The sequence below is a fragment of the Drosophila subpulchrella genome, chromosome 2L (genome assembly GCF_014743375.2).
Source record: "Drosophila subpulchrella strain 33 F10 #4 breed RU33 chromosome 2L, RU_Dsub_v1.1 Primary Assembly, whole genome shotgun sequence".
Classification (NCBI taxonomy): domain Eukaryota; kingdom Metazoa; phylum Arthropoda; class Insecta; order Diptera; family Drosophilidae; genus Drosophila; species Drosophila subpulchrella.
Genome location: NC_050610.1, coordinates 9,071,430 through 9,086,239, shown reverse-complemented (window position 1 = coordinate 9,086,239; position 14,810 = coordinate 9,071,430). Strand labels below are relative to the sequence as shown.

General features: G+C 37.7%; 1 protein-coding gene across 1 annotated transcript in view; it reads right to left on the bottom strand.

Moving 5' to 3' along the window:
- The window catches only part of LOC119547317 (neuroligin-4, X-linked), a 32,090-nt gene extending 19,474 nt beyond the window's left edge, over positions 1 to 12,616 (bottom strand). The window contains exon 1 of the mRNA XM_037854115.1: positions 12,030 to 12,616. The gene's annotated coding sequence lies outside the window, so the exon portion shown is untranslated. The remainder of the gene's footprint in view (positions 1 to 12,029) is intronic.
- Between the last annotated feature and the right edge of the window lie 2,194 nt (positions 12,617 to 14,810).

The following is a 14,810-nucleotide window of genomic DNA, read 5'->3' as shown; positions in this document are numbered from 1 at the left end:
GGTGAAATCACAGAACTTTCCCCTTTCATTATGCTGCAGAATAAACGAGGTTACATGGCTGCTTGAATCCACAACCGAATAAGACAGGAAAGGGGCTGAGAGTCGGGGGTCCGAGGAATGCCGGGGATACTGGTCCTAGTCCTGGTTCTCGTCCTGGTCCTGGGCACTTGGCAAGCCAAGCTCTTTGGGTCTCGCTTTTTTTTTCGTTGCTCTCATTTCGCCAAGTCCAAAACTTTGTTATGTATTTTTCCACACTCATTTATACTTTTTGTGAGCTCTGTTGTCCACATTGAAGATTTGCCGAGCTGGCGAATTCCATTCGGAAATGCATTTTATTCTTGCCCCACAAAAAATAGCAAGAGAATTTGTCAATATGGCATACAAACTACTGGTGCAATCCACACACACACACAGCATGACCCACTCTTTCTAGTCGACTGACCCACTCCCAATCCCGCTGGCAGAGATTTATATATTACGCCCAGTGCTTTTTGGTAATTAGAAAACAATTTTATTTGCACAATTGTCGGGCGGAAAGTTTGAACAAGTTGACAAATAAATTTATTGCCATATCTGCGTGCCAAGGCAATGGGAAAGTGAATATGTGTCTGACATTCACAGTCAGTCATATTAGAGACCCAAACCCTTGGGCATCTGGGAACGGAAATCGAAAATAAAGTTTGAACAGAAAGCTGAAGGTTAAACAAGTTTGTGAAATCTCTCGTTTATTTTTTTTTTTGTTTTAGCACCAGGGGAAATTGCTTTTTAATGGACTTTATTTAGATGGGTCCAGGCCATTTAGCTGTGGGTATGCAAAGTGCACATTTCCTTCGGTTTGTTCACTTTGGTTCGTTTATGGAACTTAAAAGGTCTTGGTCTTGTTTTTTTTCAATATAGGGTGACCATATGTGCCCAACTTTATTATTATTGAAGATGTATTTGCTGAGAGTGTAAATATTCACACCATAGTTTTCTTACCATAAGAAATGCAAAATAGTCAAGCAAGTTTGCTGCCAAAGACATTTCAAAATACTTTGGAGTACAATTAACACCTTGGCATTTTCAAGAAACAATTTCGTAATAATGAATGTCCTTCTGGACACAACTTGAACATTAATGACTTTGGTTGCTTACACTTCCTCTAATATACATTAAAGTTCCCCGAAGTCAAATGAAATAATTATCAATTATGGGGAACACGAGCACACAAAACCTCTGTTGTTCGGCTAGTTCCAATTCTAATTATAATTACTCCCCCAGGATTCTTTGACGCCTAATGACCTAAGGACGTTGTAGCTGCACACAAAATGCAAATGAGCCATCTGTGGTCAATTGAAACATATTCTAGGTTGATTTATGCAAGTGGGTTCCCCGAAAATACATATATATATACATGGCATGTAGGAGGTGATTAACATGGGAATGAAGATACAGATAAGGCCGAGAAGCATGCTGTATGTGGGATGTGGACCAAAGTGGGTGGCAATGGGCCATCCTGCGGCGACGACCAAAGTAAAGTTGACCAAATTACGCAGGCATAAATTATTTATGACTGCGGCAGGAGGCAAACAGGCGTGCAAACACATTCAACATACACCCAACTCAACTTAACTCAGTTCGAAACTGTTAATAGTCGGCACAAGTACAGTGATACTTCTTCAGTCTCAACAACTATATGTTACAAATGGAATACTTAAGGTGTTCCAGTAGTTTGTAAAAGGAACTTAAGTAAAACTTTTCATGTTGAAATGGGACTTTATTTATTTTCCTTGTATTTATCAGAGCTACTTATTTGTATTTTGAGAATCATATCACATTATTTGTATGATTGTTACTATATTAGGTGCTACACGAAGCAGTAGTGGTTCAAAATCATAACAATTTTCGAACTGATGCACTCGAAATACTATATACGGTTTTAAAATCACTTATATAGGTGTCTAATAACAAATTTTAAAAATGCAAATTGTTTATAATTTTTGTATTACAAAATATTGTATTAAAATTACTCTGAAAGGTGTCTAAAAGTATGCTATAAAAACCCCTCTCCTTCGAAGCATTGCGCTTATGTATATATTGTTGCATACTTTCTGACAGCTTTGTAAAATTCATGTGAAGTTTGTGATTCCAAAATCATCTTAAAAAGGTGTCCAAATACAAATTTTAAAAATGCCAATTGTTCAAAATTGTTGTACTACTGTGCTTAAATCAGTCTGAAAGGTGTCTAAAAGTATGCTGTAAAAAACACCCATCCTTCGTAGCATACGCATTTAAAATATATTGTTGCATACTTTTCGACAGCTTTGTGAAATGCATTTAAAATTCTAGCTCCTTCCACCTACTCTTCTTGAAAAAGCTTGGTTCTACTGAGGCTCGACTGTAGCAAGATATAGTGTGGGTAATAAGGCATTTTCTAGTGGGCTGGGCTGCCATCGAGAGGAGACGAGGCACTTGGGCAAATGTAAACATGAAAGTACTCTCCACTCCATCGATGTCGATGTCGGTGTCGATGCTTTTCCCGATGCTGGGGCACTGGCACTCCACTTATCGTATTTACTATGTACTTAGTATAATTAAATGGGCTTAATGCAAATGCTTAGTCTGCGCCACTCCATGCAAACCATTCCTACTAGTCAAGTTTATTCATCATTCAGTTCGAACAGATGTGTCGCAAGTCTCTTGTTTTTGCCCATTTTGTGTGACTTTGTTTCGTGTTGCTGCGGAAATTGAGATCGTTTGTAATTTAATGAGCATGTAAATTAAAAGGATGCACTTAATGCCCCGATATAAAGATATATAGAGATATGTGTATGTACCACTTTATCCGATAAATGTGTGCGATGTACATCCCCTCTTAGCTTATATATCCAATCGTAATTTATTGCTGCCGTGAAGCGAAAACTTTCAATCGGTGCCAATGGAATTAATTTGAGCCTGCGCACACACACACACATGCACATAGTACAAGCCTCGAATCGAGTCCTTATCCTCTGTATGTATTGTTAATACATTTATGTATGTATCTAGGTGTGGGAGCGCTTCAAGTATGCATACTTGTTTTATACCCGCATCCATATGTATGTATGTGAGGGTGCCCCCTTATGTTTGTCTGTGTTTTTGGTTAGAGTCCTTCCAGGAAGAAGAGTTCTCTTTTTTCCCGTTTTTCGAGGGGCTAAGTCCTGCTGAGCTCTGCCTAAGGACCAAGCCTAACTCCTTTCGGTATCAACCGATTTGCTGGGATTTTCTATTCTAAGTGGCTTGTGCTATACACAGAATTCTGATTAGAACGTCCTGTCTATGGGAATTTTATACATCGGTTTTACTGCGCCACTTTAAAAGCAACAAAAAAAAACATAATTTAGATTGGTTTGGAAAATTCTAATTGAGCAAAGTGGCTCTTAAAAGTTCAAAAGGCTCTACATAATTTACCTATCATCAACAAAAATTAAAGCTAAAAAAAGTTAAGGATTTAATGCATTGTGAGTGAAAATCACCCTGCGTTCCATAAAATTGGTTGAAATACATACGTTTATAATAAAATGTGAGATATTTATGTAGTTTATTTATGAATATACATAGTTTTCCTTCTCTAAGTGTCCTTTTTCTGTACAATTTGATTGTCTAGTGTCGAGAATCAACAAAATTTGCAATAATCCAATTAAATTAATTTCATAATTGCCAAACTACTTCCTATTTCCTCACAATGAAATGGAATAATAAAATCATTTATTAATGATTTTTTGTTGAGCCACTTTACATTATATTTGGGGGGGGTGCCACCTCGGGACAAATCAAATGCAATTATTTTTAAAATTGATGCAAAAATTATATCGCAAATGGAAACCACTCGGCAACAGAGCCAGCTACCGCAGAAGAGAATCCTCTTTTGCCGCACTCCACATTCTGAATATTTAATATTCCTCCGACATTTGCTGGCTGGTGTTGTGAATTCGGCGGGGGCGAGCACATGTGAGAGTACAAAAGGGCAATTCATTACGCAATGATAATTAACATGTAATCAGAGGCGGTAACGACTTGGTCAGAGTTCGCAGAAGCTCGTAAATATGGCTGCGGGGGAGAATAAATTTCATTTGCGCTCCGCCATTCCAAAAAAAAGGAGGTGCACTTCCTGTGGGGGCGGCAAATAAAAAGGAAGGTAAAATTGAAACTGCAAAATCGTCTGTATAAATCAGTCAGAAGTGATGCTGCGTGCAGCCTCTTATATATATTTTTTATATATTTTTATTTTTCTTTTCAACCATCTACGGAAATTTTCTGCTGCTGGCGGCCGAGTAAATGGCATATCAATGCGTGATTACGTATACGCCGCATGGGCCAAACAAATTGCTGTGCCTCTTCAAGCCAAAGTGGCGGCCTTCGGGGGCGTTCGCTTCATTATGCCGAATGCCTACGTGCACTACTTATTTATCAAGTGATGGCGCGACTCTGGAGCTGCCACTCCCCATTCCCATCCCCATTCCCATCCCCATCACCATCCCATCGGATCCCATGCCATCCCATGCGCGCCTGCTTTATTTATGGAAGTGACTCCTCGCTGAGTGCGAAGTCCTCGCATATCATCCATCCTTCGCGCCCACAGCCCCCAAACTGCCCACTACCCGCTGGGTCATGCTCTCGATTGCTTCCGCATCATTGCACACTGGTTCAAGCAATTTGATTTGCCGCCTCCCAACAATAATTTGCAAAATACAATTTCATCTATTGGTTTTACTTCCCATTTTTTTAATCTTTTGTACCTCCAAAATGAACAAAAGTATGATGCATTTTCAAAGGGAAGATATCTCTCGGCTTAGATGAAAATCCAAAATTGCAAACAAACAAAATAACTAGAAATATTCCAAGCTTGAAATCGCAAAATGGCAGTGAATTTAAGCTTTTGTGTGACCCTTTGGTGCTATGGGAATTCTGGGGGTTAGTATAAGAAGATTTGCTTATTTGATTTGATTTAAAAATTCCTTTACCCAGGCGTATGGGCATTTCATTTGTAAAAATTCATATTTATTTTCTGCAAATCGTCTGTTCAATGCAATCATGACATTTTTACATGACTTAACTGTTAATAAATAATGAAAATCGTATTTATGCTGTCCAAATTGAAGGATACCAAATAAGATATGAAAAAGATTTGATGTTATGAAAAAATGTATGCCTATAAAATTAAACAAAGTGGTATTATACATGTAAATTCCCATTGTTTTTTATGCATTCACTTAAAAGTATTATAAGCGCAATTTGTTTGGGCATTTTTATATCAGACTTTTTGTTAAGGTCGCTTTTCGTAGATGGAAAATGTATTGTTGAATTGAATTTACATTTATTATTTTTGTTTACAAAATTAATATATTATTAAGAAGAAAAACAGTTTAATTGTACTTTTGGTAATAAATGGTATAAAAAAAATGGTAGATGGAGAATGTTAATAAAATCTACATGCATTTTCGGAATATGATTTAAAATACTTTCTTATTATTAATATGTTTATGTATTTTTTATATTTTATACAACTTTCATCATTTGATGTTATACTAAATTTAATGTCTTTCTTTTAATTTTTAATAGGAAAGTTGAGGGATACCAAGTGTGGATAAGTAGTAAACAATATAATATTAAGTCTTTTAACATTTTCATGATGGTATTATTGTCATTATATTTATTGTAAAGGTCAAGCTACTTATATTTGCAATGGTTCGTTAGCGATGTCTATAAGGATGCAACCTTATAACTTATTCATGGTAATTCCCAACCAGTGTGCCTTGTCTGCGGGGGACAGTCGTCGTATGAGATACGAAAATAAGAGCCAGGATATACGAGGATATGCCACATACCATATTTGAGTGTGGGTGCTGGGTAAAGTGTGCGTTAAACGTCTGCCTCTGATAATGAGGAGCGTGTATCGGGCAAACACAGAAGGTACATAGGCCGTGGGCAGAAGAGCCGCATCTTTATCCCGATCCGCTGCCTGCCGCCTGCTGATGATGTTTACGTTTGAATAATTTATGACACAATAAAAAAGCTGGGAAAGCCATCCACGCAGAGCTAGGAGGGGGGTGGGGAGGGGCTTTCGGATTTGGATTTGGATTGCGAGCAAGAACCACTGCAATATGGCCGCAAGGTGCAAAGATACGGTGGCAACTTGGGCAACCGAGTCCGTGGCAACTGTGGCTCTGTGGCTATGGCGATGCCATTTGGATAGACTCTCTGCGTGGCACACGCACACCATTCATCCGGATGGAAAGAACGTCGACAGGCAGAGGCAGCGCTTTTTATTCATTTCGAAAAATGATAATTGGCTACTGACAGCCGCAGGGGAGGGGGGATGGGGGCTTAGACCAGCTCGGAAAATTGGAACGGAATGGCCCCGCTTCATCAGTGGTTGGTTAGCTTCTGTTTGCTGCTTAGTGGGCGGTGGCATCCTTGGATACCGGGTAATCGCAAAAAGGGTTTATGGCATGCGCTACGTTCGTTTTTGAAAAAGGAAAAAACCGCTTAGGGGGAATTGAATTCGATTCTAAAAAGCCATTTGCAGCTAACAGTTAAGTGCCAGGACCAATTAGGGAAATCTTTTTAAGTGTTCTGATAATGTTTTCTAAAATTATTGGAACTTAACAAGCCTTAGTATTTGATATGATGGTATATTCATTATTATAGTCATAATATAGGTAGTATTATGCATAGTAGCTGTCTTTATTTGTGATATTTTTAGTATAGTTATAAATATTATCAAATCTCAAAAGTCTTTAGGCTCAGAAATTCTCTCATATTTCAGAATAAACGGTTCTGACTTTTGGGCATATTCAATATCATAGTCATAATATAGGTGTTATTTTTATTATAGTTATAAATCATATCAAATCCCAAAAGTTTTTAGGTCAAGCAATTCTCTCATGTTTCAGAATAAACGGTTCTGTCTTTAGGGTGATAAACTTGTAGGCTTTTTTTTATTATCGTTATAAAAGTTATACTGCTTTATTGCCTTCTAAATTATCCAAAAGGCACAAAAATTAAACAGAGTAAAATATTTTTAATGGTCATAAACTTTTTATAACATTTTAAAAAGATGTACGAATTGTTATATTCTTTAAATCAGTTTATATTTTACGTTTAGCAATCTTTTTGGACTTGTAGGTAAACCTGAAATATTAAGTGAAAATTAAGAATATGTGTTTTCTTATAAAGGTTTATTGCCTACATATGCGATATAAGACTAGAAATCCCCCAGCACTGACCACAAAGTATCCCAAAGTCGGTATCCCTATAGTCTTTCAACTTTTTTTCGTGTTGTGTGCTATGTTGGCGGCGGCTAAATCAGAAACAGAATCAGAAACAGAAACAGCCGCGTAGAGTAGAGCAGCGGAAACTGTAGCTGAAGTTGAATGGCAGTCTGAATGGACCGCCGGACGGAGAGGGATGGAGATAGGCAGATACTAGATACTAGGGGCCAACGAGCGAGACGGCCTGCGAGTGCAAAAAAAAGGGAATATAAATTGCCTCTTAAATATGGAATAAGTGCGGAAAAGTGTACACCAGCCGACGGATACCAGCAAACGGCAAACATGCACATAGATAAACTATATAGCTTCTGGCCAAGATAAACAAATACAAATACAAGTACAAGCACAAACACAACAGACTGGCAAACGACTGGAACGAAAAAAGGCTAGAATCTGCAGAAGATGAAGCCAAGTTTTGTAACAGTTACAAAGATAAAGCAAAGTGGGCGTGTAATTGCGTATGTATGCGAATGGTGTGTGTCAGATACTAAGGGGCGTGGGAGTGGGAGTGGCAACCACCCACTGCCACCACCCATTTCTTCAGCCTGCCCTGCTCATCTTCAGGCTCATCTTCATACGCTCGTGTCTCCTTTGTGTCCCCTTTGCATAGAACACAGAATCCTTTGGCAATAGACACATAAATTTTAGCCAACACAACATTTCGATTCAGATTCATTCCCCATTCAAAGCAAATGACTTTGGTGGGCGGGGTCATGGCGGAGGGCGGGGTTGGTTCAGCATGGGTCCCAAAAGTGTTGAATCTTGTGTTTATAGCCATGTAGATTTCTCGCCACTACTCATGTCCCCTAATCTCTTGGCCATTTGTTAATTTTCCACTCTCGATAAAATATATTTTGAAAAGAAAGCTTATGGATACACAAGTTTCTCTGTTTTTGGTTATGGCGTTCCAAAAATGTTTTAATTTTTCGTTTTTGGAAATTATTATATAATACAATTTAAAAAAAAAGCGTCCTGCCTAGAAAATATATATTTAATGAATTCATATTTTGTAGAGTGTTTCAGTTTACCATGTGGCTATTATAATCACTTTAATTTATTTATTTAATGCAGCTCTAAATTATTTTCAAACAAATTAATGGCAGCTTCCTAATATGCAAATGATTGCGAGCCACAGACAATTTTCACTCATGAATAAAGCTGAAATAAACAAGAGATCAAATTTTGCTTAAACACACTGGCTAAATGCGTATACGTAGTTATTAAAAAAAAACATTGAAAAATATAACAAATATGTACGAATCTAAAGTTTAAGGCAAAAACCAATTTTAAAAAAAAAGTAATCTTTGATCAAAACAATCCTTTTTTGTTGCAAAGTAAACTAATTTTTTCGGTTTATTTTATTTACCAATATTTGATCCACTGAATTTTTTCCCTCAAATAACCATTTACATTGCTTGATTTCGCCTGTGCAAAGGGTCAACTAATTTTTTGTTTATTTATACTGGGGTAATCATAATTTAGTCATTATTTATTCAGGTCTAGCAAACGTGCCGAATGCGTAAACGAATTTCAATGTTTTTTTTTCTTATCAAAGAGTGCAAATATTGTTGAAAGCTTAGATTAATCTTTTTTTCTTTTAAATATATAGGTGCTGAATTCAAATCGTTATGTTATTCATATCGTATTAAATGTAATTTAAGGTTAATAAATTATTATATTTATATTTTATTATATATTATTTATGTCACACTTCGCCTGACAATTGTTTATTTTTGTTTGTTGACACTCGTTTGATTGTGATTCACACCACTTTTGTGCAAATATACAATTCAGCTTCGTTAAGAACAAATTGGCTAATTGATATTTTTCCGTTTTAACGTATTAAAAATCATTATTCCAGCCTGATTTAACAGGGTAAATATATTTTTGCATAATTTACTCAATGGTGGCTAACGTGCAGAATGCGTAATTATGGCAAAAAGTAACTACTTTGTATTCGATTATAATTAAAATTTTATGGCGAGTTTCTCTCAATTAAAAGAAATGAAACAAAAAACATTTTAATACATGAATGAAAAATACTTGTCTGCAATTTTCCTTAATTTCTTTGTTCTTATTAAGCAAATAAAGAATATATTGTAGTATATTTTAGCTAAACTAATTTTTTAAGCTACAAACGATTTAGCTTAAGTTAATTGTTTAAGGACATGACTATAATTAAAGGCACTTGCTACAAAGTACTGCACCCCATTTGGTCTAATTAAAATTCCAGTCAATTGCTCTCTTAAAGTAATTTCTGCTTGATTAGACACCAGACATCCCCAGGCGAAATTCGATGCTCACGCTAACTAAATTGGGATTTCGAAATTAAGCGAAATTCTCCAAGGTGTAGAATGCAATTTTGTAATCAAACATTTAACTCATTTCTTTTGCCGCGCTGATTGCCTCCTGCTTGGCTGCAAAATGCGACTGAAGGTGGAGGCAGTCTAATAGAAACACAAAACACATACACAAAGTTAAATAAAAGAATATGATACAAAGGTAAAGCCAAGAGCCGAACAAAGTTCCACTTCCACCTTATCCCCATGGCCAATCCCCGGGAAACTCATCCTCAAACCCCATCCACCGTTTTGGCCAACAGATCCGTTAACACCACACAGGCCACGACTTTTGCTTTTTCCTCCGGAGTCTGGGTGCCTCACAAAGTTGCCGCCAGCCAGCTCGCACATACTATATATAAAGAGGGGGATATATGTATATATATATATATATATATATATATATATATATATGGATGATATATATACAGGTCCCGCCATGGACACATCGCTTTCATTTTAGGTGGCGCAGAACAGTAAAAAAAATCCCCTCTGTACACATTTCAAGCAAAAATTTCAATTAAGACTTTTACTATGAATTCATTTCTGTTTGCCTTCGTGTGTTTATGTCCTGTGTGTGTGAGCCAGCTTGAACCGTTGCCAGGACCACTGGTAATTTTTCCTTTCCCTGTTTTATGTTTAAGCGAAATTGGTCAACAGTCTTTTGTTTGGCGCGCCGGATGCAATTTTAATCTGCCTCACGCACCACAGCCAAATAGGCAAACAGAAACAAAAACGAACCTTCAATGGGTATGATGGATAGCAAGGGTATATAGTGGTGGTCCTGCGAAGGTTGGATGAAATAATGACTACAAGCCACCGACTCACAGGCTCTAAACCCAGACAGACAGACAAACAGACCGACCTACGCACACACTCCGACCAAATGGCAAGAGCAACCACATAATATTTTAGTTTTTTGACCCAAAAATGTCAGCGGGACATGAATTATCACTGCCGCCAATGCCAGCCGTTGAAAAACGAGGGGAGGTCAAAGGGTAACAAGAAACTTGATATGGCCAGGAGCAGAGCTTCCAGAGATACAGGAGATCTTAATCTAGAAAGCTTGTTGAGTTTGGTGAACTAGAAAAAAAACTAGTTTAGTTGCTTTCAGCTTTTTAATCTGCTACAAGGTGTGCACAAAAATAATTGGATTTTAGGTGGTTCTTGGGTTTTTTTTCTGGCCAATTTCATTAAAAGTTTTGGGAAAGTATTTAACTTGAAATTGAAGGACCTAAAAGCATATTTAAAATTGCAAATATATCTTATTTATTTTGTTTAAAAACTAAGGGCGCTAATAAATTAATGTCGTAATTATTAATCTAAAACAAAATTAAAATTTGATTGCTTACCATATTTATTATATTATTTAATAATAATTCCCTAGTTTTTTTTAAAGAAATTTAGATTAGATTTAGATTATTTTATTGCAGTTTATCTTCAGAACTTCGTTGCCTAAAATGTGTTTCATATTAATTGGGCTTGCTCATCATGTAAACTGAAATCCTGAGTGAGTATTTCAACACGTTCAAAAGTTTAATGAAAACCTTTGGGCCTGGTCAAAGGATTATTGTTTCATGGCTGACTGAGGAAATCATAATCCCCAGTCAAAAAGAAAACACAAATACAGAAGATATTCAAAAGTTTTCCCGGCTAAGGGCCGAAAAAACTGGTTGGGTAAACATTCAATGAAAAAGGTTATGTAAGGTCAGAGTTTTTCTGCGGGTTTTTGACATTTCGTTCATATTGAAAAGTGGCAGATGACTTTTCACCGCTTTGGAAAGTTCTTTAAAAATTCTTTTTGATGGGATTAAAGCGGACCGCACACGCACACCCAGAAGCCATAGCATACTTTTCGGGGCGCTTTGCCTTGCGAAACCCCGTTTGATGATGATGGCATTAACCCAAAAGATGGCCAATATTGAAACGTCGAAAAGTGGGCCTAATTCGGTACCGGGGTATCGGGCTAATTTCATTTTGAGAACCGCCCTCGCAACGCTGCCGGGATGTTTGCTGTTGTTGTTCGCAGCCACGCAGGTTGCTCTTTGCTTTGCTTCTGCTTGTTTGCCTATGTTTGCCTATGAATAACAAGAAAACCAACAACTACGGGGCGAAAAGGGAGGGTGAAAGTGTGGGAGTGAGAGCTCTCTCTTAAGCTCAGGGTGAATGGAAGAGGGGGGAGGGGGGGAGGCTACGACGTCGGCAGAGGCTTCTTGAGGCGTTGCAAGGCGACGTCGACGACTGTCACTTTCCAAGAGGAAAAAAATCTGTTTGGGGCGTTTTAATTTTTTTTTTGTGCCGTTTTTACCGTTTTTCGTTTTCTTGTGTCGCTAGGAGCAACTTTGCCTGTACTTTTCTTTTTTTGCCATCTACTTTTGCCTGACTTATTTGGGCTCACCTTTCGGGTCCTCGTCCTTGGCAAGCTGCTTAATCGTCTTTGTCCCTTTTAACTTTTGCGCCGCCAATTTTCTCCCCTTTCCTTTTTTTTTTGTTTGCTTCGGCTCGCTGGGAATTTCCACTTAGTTTTATTTTGAGTTTTTGACGTATTTAAATTTAGTTCGCCTTTCTTTGATTTTCACTTTCGCTTTTTCTTTTGCGGCAGTAAAGTCCCGTTGTATTCAACAAATTGTTCGCGCTTCTCCTTCAGCTTCACCTTCACCTCTCTGTGTCTCTCTCTTGTTCCCCTACACACTCTCACTTTGCGGGGGTGTGCGTGTGTCGCGTGTGTGCGTGGCGTAAGACGTGTGTGTGTGTGTGTGTGTGCAGCAGGTTTTCACAGTTAATTGAGTCTGTTCAGGTTTTTATCACCGCTGGTCACACTTTTTTTACACTAGCTTTCGGGGCACTCTTTTTGTTCACACATCACATCACACACTGGGGCCTTCGCGTTCTATTCTTGTGCTTTCTGGCCTTTCTAGGGTTTTCTTGTCTTTCGCCCGTTTTATCCGTGCTCCGTGGCCGTGTCCGTCTGCGTGCGCGTTCGCTCTTGCTCTGATGCTGACACAACGACATCGACGATGCTCCGACTCTAATTGCGTTAAAATATTTTCGCTCCCACAACAACAAAGCCAGCCACACTACACGGAACAAAAAACCAGTTGGATATTCAATTAAAAGATGCAGATGAAAAAAATCAGCATCTTCATAGACTTAACAGATTTGAGAACGGGGCTCAACTACCACACCTGTTTTTCCACTTTGAAATTGTGCTATTCAAGTATAACATTTTAAAATGTAATATTAAGGATTGTAAGTGCTTGTAATATTTTAAAAGAATCAACCACCATTTCTTCTGTTTAAATGTTTAAATTACAATATTGTTTGCAGATATCACCTTTAGCCATAAACATTTTCTACATTTGGTACGTTTAATATTCGCAAAGATCCTTTTCATATTAAAAATAGTTTGTAAAGTCATCTAAAATTATTAATCATATAACATTGTTTTTTTCCTGTGTAAAGGAGGAGGAGAGAGAAGAGCAGCATCAGCACCAGAAGCAACAACAACTGGCGCTCTCCAATTTGTCTGATGCTGCTTCTTCTTCCTTCAACTATGGCACACACAGTTCAATTTCAAGTTGAAAAACTTTTTTCGGGTGAATCTCTCCTACACACACACACTATTACACAGTGGCACTAACACCCGAAACTTTGACTTTGAGCAGCTTTCTGTGAGAGCCGCTCTTCATGAGTGTGTGTGTGTTTGATTTTGTTTTCCAATCCCGTTGCTCCTTTGTTGTTGTTGTTGTTGTTGCTGTTGTTCCTGTCGTCGTGAGAAAACGACTCTCGTTCGCTTTTCCCACACATTTTCGTATTTCGTATTTCGTTTTTGGCGCAAGCCCAGTTTATTGTTGCCATTCGCTATTATTATTGTTGTTGGCCATTGTTGTTGCCGTGCTGGCATTTTTTGGTCCTTGTTGCGCTCAGCGAGTGAGAAAAGCCACAGGAAGAGCCGAGGTACAGCAGCATCGTCATCCACAGCCACATCCCCATCCTCCTCTTCATCGTCATCGGGAATCGGGCATCGGCATCGGCAGCGGCAGCATCCGCACGAGTCCGTCATCGCGACCGCCGTTCGGTTTCCTCTTTTCCGCCGAGCTCTCGCTGTCCCAGGAGCGGAGGGGGGAAACCGGATAATGAGACCTTCCTTTCCTAGTAATATAATACGTTTTTCATTTTATTCAGATAGTCACAGGAGAACAAGGGCTCGAACACGTGTCGTTGTATTTTCTTAAAATAAATAATATTTAACATTTTATAAAATTTTTTTATTTTAACCTATTTAAAGAAGTAAAGAGAACAAGGGCTTGAACATGTGTCGTTATATGTATTTACTTAAAATAAATAATATTTAACATTTTAGAAACCTTTTTTTTATTTCAACCTATTTACAGAAGTAAAGCTTTTTTAAGTTTAAATAAGTGTGTCACAAAATATGTCTTTTCATTAAAGAAAAAATTGAGAATAAATTGATTTTATTTAAATAATTTATTTTATTATTTATTTTAATATTTGTTTTAATCGAACTCTAAAAAAGTCTTCTTGGTAATACTATACTTAAAAAATCACAAAAAGCTTTTTGAGCATATTCTTTCTTGTTACCAAAACAAATTAAGTATACGCACTTACGTATACGTAATATTATCAATACCACTAAAACACAAAAATGTGCACTAACTTTTAGCTTATAAGTTCAAATTTACCGTGGAGCAAGGAAAAAGTGGTTCAAAATAAATAACACTTTCACATATTTCCACTTTATTTGATCCGCTCCTGTTGCAACGCTCTGTGGCACTCACTGGTATTGTTTTTTGTGTTGCTGGCTCTGTTCCACATTGCGGTAACACAAACATATATACTCGTACTCGTACCTTGCCCTACGTACATATAGACATTTTTTGCGTACTTTCCCGGCTGACTGGCGTTTTGTTCTGCATTGCTGTTGTTGCCATTGTCGTTGTAGGAGGCACGAGTCCTCGAAGCACTTTCGAGCACCCCTTTTTGTTGATGTTGGCAGTGGCAGCTGACGGTGTTGTTGTTATAGCCGGTATTTGGATAATGAAAAGGTATATTGGAGTCGGTGGAACTTTTCACTAGATAAGCATGCAAAGTCAGAACGAACTTAGTAACTTAAGGAAATTTACACCTAATTAAAATTAATTTGTAGTCATAATATGAT